At 43.3% G+C, this 6,000-nt stretch overlaps 1 pseudogene; it reads right to left on the bottom strand.

The window, feature by feature from the left end:
• Positions 1–1,494: 1,494 nt before the first annotated feature.
• On the bottom strand, positions 1,495–2,097 carry LOC114197314 (peptidyl-prolyl cis-trans isomerase A pseudogene; annotated as a pseudogene).
• Between the last annotated feature and the right edge of the window lie 3,903 nt (positions 2,098–6,000).

Raw genomic sequence — 6,000 nt, 5'->3', positions numbered from 1 at the left:
AGTCTGCTTAAGATTCTCTCTCTCCCTTTGCCCCTCCCCCTGCTCTCTCTTAAATAAATAAAAATCTTTATAAAAAATAAAGCCTTGAGGGAAAACAAATGTCAGTTTTTTAAAGTATATTTTTTCCTCAGATTTTATTTTATACTCCATTGTCATATTTTAATCAATACTTGTGAGGTATTCTTCTATTGGACTTCCTGAGAATGAAATGGAGTTAGAAAATGAATAAACTACAAGGTCATTATCTGATAAGTTAAGTATAGAAAAATTAGAGTAATATGACTACTAAGTTAAGACTATAATGATGAAACAACAGAATGAGATATTATTTGAAAGAATGATAGAATCAACAGTACCTCAGAGCTATGAGAGAAAAGTAACTTCCCATCCTGAGAGGATAAATTTAATGCAAAATAAATTATTGTAATTGAAACTACCTTAGAGTAATCCAAGATGTGTTTTTCTATTAGATTCCATTAGGACACCTAAAAATCACTGGGGCATTCAGTCAGATGTCACTGCTGGATCTCAGAGATACACTGGTTCAGTACATCTTGGGCAGGGTAATTAATCTGCATTTTAAATCATCATCTCTGGTAAAAATTGACATAAGATGTTTCAAAGATCACACTATCTTCATATTATATGAGAGAGGAATGGACAATATGTACACTTTTAATAGATACTTTAATGTACATAGAAACCTCTATGAAATGTTAAAATAAATGTAGAATATTTCTGCATTTTTTTAAAGATTTTATTCATTTATTTGACAGAGAGAGAGACAGCTAGAGAGGGAACACAAGCAGGGGGAGTGGGAGAGGGAGAAGCAGGCTTCTCGCCGAGCAGGGAGCCCAATGCGGGGTTTGATCCCAGGACTCTGGGATCATGACCTGAACCAAAGGCAGACACTTAGCGACTGAGCCACCAGGTGCCCCAGTATTTATTTATTCTTTTAAAAAATATTTTATTTATTTATTTGAGAGAGAGAGAAGCATGAATGGGGGGAGACGCAGAGGGAGAAGCACACTGACTGCTGAGGTCCAACTCAGGGCTCTATCCCAGGACCCTGAGATCATGACCTGAGCTGAGGGCAGATGCTTAGCCGACAGCCACCCAGGTGCACATTATTTATTTTTATATGGTTATGACTATGTACATTTTGTTCACAATTAAGCCAAATAATTATGATTACATTTGCCTCATAAAATTTTTGTTTTTCCTGGAATTTCCAATTGCCTTGGGTTTTTTTGTTTGTTGGTTTTGTTTACACTCTGTCAGAAGTGTAAACCTCTTGGGGTACCTGGGTGCCTCAGCTGGTTAAGTGTCAGACTCTTGGGTTTTGTTTTTGTTTTTTTTGTGGTTTAGGTTTTATTTCATCATCATCAACTGAACTCTGCCATCCAGCTAGACCTGGGGAGAAAGAACCATGGAGCCCGCAGAACTGCAGCAAGAGCACAGAGATTCTGGGGTATCTCGAGCAGGTGGGGGTGGAGGGGTGCTCTCCCGAGCTACACAAGGAATGGTCTGGTAGTTAAGATAAAACACGAGTCGGATTTCCTAGATCTGTCCACAGTCAGCAATGGTGATCTTCTTGCTGGTCTTGCCGTTCCTGGACCCAAAGCGCTCCATGGCCTCCACGATGTTCATGCCCTCTTTGACCTTGCCGAAGACCACGTGCTTGCCATCCGACCACTCAGTCTTGGCAGTGCAGATGAAGAACTGGGAACCGTTCGTGTTGGGTCCAGCGTTGGCCATGGACAGGATGCCAGGACCTGTGTGCTTCAGGATGAAATTCTCATCATCAAACTTCTCCCCATAGATGGACTTGCCTCCAGTGCCGTTGTGGCGTGTGAAGTCCCCCCCCCCCCCCCGCACATAAATCCCGGAATAATCCTGCGAAAGCAGGAACATTTATAACCAAATCCTTTCTCCCCAGTGCTCAGGGCACGGAAGTTCTCTGCTGTCTTTGGAACTTTGTCTGCAAATAGCTCGAAGGAGACGCGGCCCAAGGGCTCGCCGTTCACGGTGATATCGAAGAACACGGTGGGGTTGACCATGGCTGGGCGGCGAAGGCGGCTCCGGGTCGGTGGCGTCTGCAAGGCCCAGACTCTTGGTTTTGACTCAGGTCATGATCTCATGGGTCCTGAGGTGGAGCCGGAGTCAAGCCCCTAGCCAGGTGGAGCCCTTAGTGGAGCCCTGCATTGAGTTCCAAGCTCAGCCAGAGAGTCCGCTTGAGGATTCTCTCCCTCTGCCCCTCCCCCCACTCGTGTGTGTGTGTGTGTGTGTGTGTGTGCGCGCGCGCGCGCTCTTTCTCTTAAATAAATCTTTTTTTTTTTTAAAGATTTTATTTTTAGGGGCGCCTGGGTGGCTCAGCCTCAGTTGGTAACCAACTGAGCCACCCAGGCGCCCCTCAAATAAATAAATCTTTAAGAAAAAAAAAGTGTAAAGCTCTCAAGTTGGTCAAACACAGTAGGTAACCTGTTGACTTCATGTGATATCAAGCTGGTCTGGTGGCAGGAGGCCTGCTGCAAAGTTGTCCTGGCTCTTCCCTACACTTTCATCCGGGGAATCCTTTTGTTTCTCTTCTGTGCGGATCAACCATTTATTTCCGGGATACCGTATTTTGATTTTCCCTGGCTTCATGCTCTGTTTTAATACTTCATCATCTACTAGCTTCCTGAGGAAGGGAGCACAGAAAGAAAATTTCCTGTCTTTGCATGCCTGGAAACATCTTAGAGGAAGGAGTATAGGATTCTAGATTAAAAATAATATTCATTTAGAATTTTGAGGGCATTGCCCTCAACATTTTCTAGTTTTCAGGAGTATTATTAAATCCAATGCCATTCTGTGTATGCAACTGAGTATCCCTTGTTTTTTTTTTTAAAGATTTTATTTATTTATTCATGAGAGAGAGAGAGAGAAGCAAAGGGAGAAGCAGGCTCCCCGCTGAGCAGGGAGCCCGATGCGGGACTCGATCCCAGGACCCTGGGATTATGACCTGAGCCAAAGGCAGATGCTTAACCATCTGAGCCACCCAGGCGCCCCCTGAGTATCCCTTCTATGCAACCTGATTTTCTCTCTCAAAGCCTTTAAACAGTTTTTTTTCTTTCTTGAGAGAGAGAGAGCGAGTGAGCGAGCGCATGAGATGAGCAGGGGGAGGGGCGGAGGAAGCAGGAGGGAGAAAATCTTTAGAGGTTTTGCCCCCAGTGATCATGACCCAAGCCAAAATCAAGAGTCTGACGCTTAACCGACTGAGCCATCCACGCGCCCCTCTCTAGAAGCCTTTAAGAGTTTCACTTAATATTTACTATGAAATTTCATAATGAAATACCCTTGGGTGTTTGATTTTCAAAAAAATGTTGTTTCTTTGTTTTTTAAATTTACTGTGTTAGACCCTTTTAGTCTGGAAACTCATGTCCTTCAGTTCAGGAACATGTTTTTGGATTTTTTCTTTAATAATTTCCAGCAACTACTCAATTTGTTCTCTTTCCCAAACTCTTATTTTTAAAGATATTTTTACTTATTTTTGTGAGGGAGAGAGAGAGAGAACATGAGCAGGGGGAGGGGCAGAGGGAGAAGCAGATTCCCCACTGAGCAGGGAGCCCGATGCGAGGCTCGATCCCAGGACCCTGGGATCATGACCTGAGCTGAAGGCAGATGCTTACTGACTGAGCCACCCGGGCACCCTCCAAAACTCTTATATATTTTTTAAAGATTTTATTTATTTATTTATTTGAGAGAGAGAGAATGAGAGATAGAGAGCACGAGAGGGAAGAGGGTCAGAGGGAGAAGCTGTGGGACTCGATCTCGGGACTCCAGGATCATGACCTGAGCCGAAGGCAGTCGCTTAACCAACTGAGCCACCCAGGCTCCCTCCAAAACTCTTATTAATCAGATATTCTATCTCCTAGATTAAGCTTCTAATTCTTTTTTTTTTTAAGATTTTTTTTTTATTTATTTGAGAGAGAGAGAGCTTGAGCAGGGGGAGCGGGTAGCAGACGGAGAGGGACAAACAGACTCCCAGCTGAGCAGGGATCCAGATGCGGGGCTCAGTCCCAGGAGCCTGGGATCCTGACCTGAGCTGAAACCAAGAGTCAGACACTTAACCAACTGCTGAGCCACCCAGGTACCCCTCTGAAGATATATATATTTTTAAAGATTTTATTTATTTGTTTGACAGACAGAGACACAGCGAGAGAGGGAACACAAGCAGAGAGAGTGGGAGAGGGAGAAGCAGGCTTCCCGCTGAGCAGGGAGCCCGATGCGGGGCTGGATCCCAGGACCCTGGGATCATGACCTGAGCTGAAGGCAGATGCTTAACGACTGAGCCACCCAGGCGCCCCCCTCTGAAGACATTAATTGCAGTTTTTTGTAATTGTCTCCTGACCCCTTCATTATCTGTTACCCTCTTGGTTCCTTTTCTTGTCTTTCTTGTTTGAGGTTTCTGTTGATTCTTGACTATCTGTTCTGACTTAAGCTGAGGTCCAAAAAAGAAATGATGGAAAGCTCATAGAAGGTCCAGAAAAAGTCAGCTGGTGGGCCTCACTGTGTGGTGGGTGAGGGAGGGACCAGTCCTTGAGCTCCTGTAAACTTTTTCTCCTGGGTCAGTCATTGTCCCCAAAAAGGAATTTTCCAATCCTCCTGACCCTGCTTTCAAAGGACTAAGACCTTCTGATTTTTGAAGTCTTTACAAGTTCTAAGACTCCAATTATCTTACACCGTTTTGAATTCCAACTCCACACCTCATGAGTAGAATGGAAAATATTCAAACTTAAGGATTTAAAACCTCACACATACGCCTTTCCATTTTTCAAAATTATATCTCTCATTTTCTCCAGTCTTTTCTCTCTTTGTCCTTGTGCTTTTCTGTTTTGTTTTGTTTTTTAATTTCTTACTCTCATTTTTTTTTTTTTTTAAGTAGGCTCCATGCCCAGTGTGGAGCCCAACATGAGGCCTGAACTCAAGACCCCAAGATCAAGACCTGGGCTGATATCAACAGTTGGACGCTTAACTGACTGACCCACCCCGGCACCCCTCCTTACTCTCATTTTGATATGGTTTCTGGAGGGAACAGAGATAAATGTGTATGCTCAATTGACCATATTTAACCAGAAGCTTCTTCCTGAAGTCTCAGTTATGTCATTTCTCTAAATCCTAAGGTGGTTGTGAAAATTAAAGATAGTAGTGCATATGTAACAGGATGTTGAAAGAGGTTTTTCCTGTTGCCTTGGAATTTGAGCTGAGTCCTCAAGGAGAGAAGAAGAGCGTATAGGTAGGTACTCCACATAGTAAGGGAAGCCTACTGGACAAACAAAAGAGAACAACTCCTCCAACATTGATGGTCCTTATCCTCATCTTCATCCTATACAGGATGAGCAATTTGATGAGGGAATGAAGGTATGGAGATAGAATAGTTGGGCTATTTTGGAGTGCTTTGTTTTTCCCGTTCTCTCATTGTCTCTCCCTTTTTTCCCTTTGCTCATTTGTTTTGTTTCTTAAATTCCGCATATGAGTGAAATCATATAGTATTTGTCATTCTCTGACTGACTTATTTCACTTAGCATTATGCTCCCTAACTTCATCCATGTCATTGCAATTGGCAACATTTCATTCTTTTTTTATGGCTGAATAATATTCCGTTATATATATATCACACCTTTTTTATCCATTCATCCATTGATGGGACACTTGGGCTGCTTCCGTATCTTGGCTATTGTAAATAATGCTGCCATAAACATAGGGGTGTATGCATCCCTTTGAATTAGTGTTTTTGTATTCTTTGGGTAAATACCCAGGAGTGTGGAGAATGGAGTTTAGATAGGTGACTGCTAGACTCTGCAGCAGTACATCCCTTCAGCTACTCAGTATCTCTCATGTGGCTATTTGTGTTCCAGCAACCTATACTTGTTTAAGTAATCTCTGCACCCAACATGGGGCTTGAACTCATGACTCCAAGATCAAAAGTCACATACTCTACTAACTGAGCCAGGTGGCCCT

The sequence above is a fragment of the Eumetopias jubatus genome, unplaced genomic scaffold (assembly GCF_037043125.1).
Source record: "Eumetopias jubatus isolate StellerSeaLion01/CBP00866 unplaced genomic scaffold, mEumJub1_p1.0 scaffold_4, whole genome shotgun sequence".
In the NCBI taxonomy this organism is placed as follows: Eukaryota; Metazoa; Chordata; class Mammalia; order Carnivora; family Otariidae; genus Eumetopias; species Eumetopias jubatus.
Note: the sequence above shows the minus strand (reverse complement) of the source record. Positions and strands in the feature narration are given on the sequence as shown.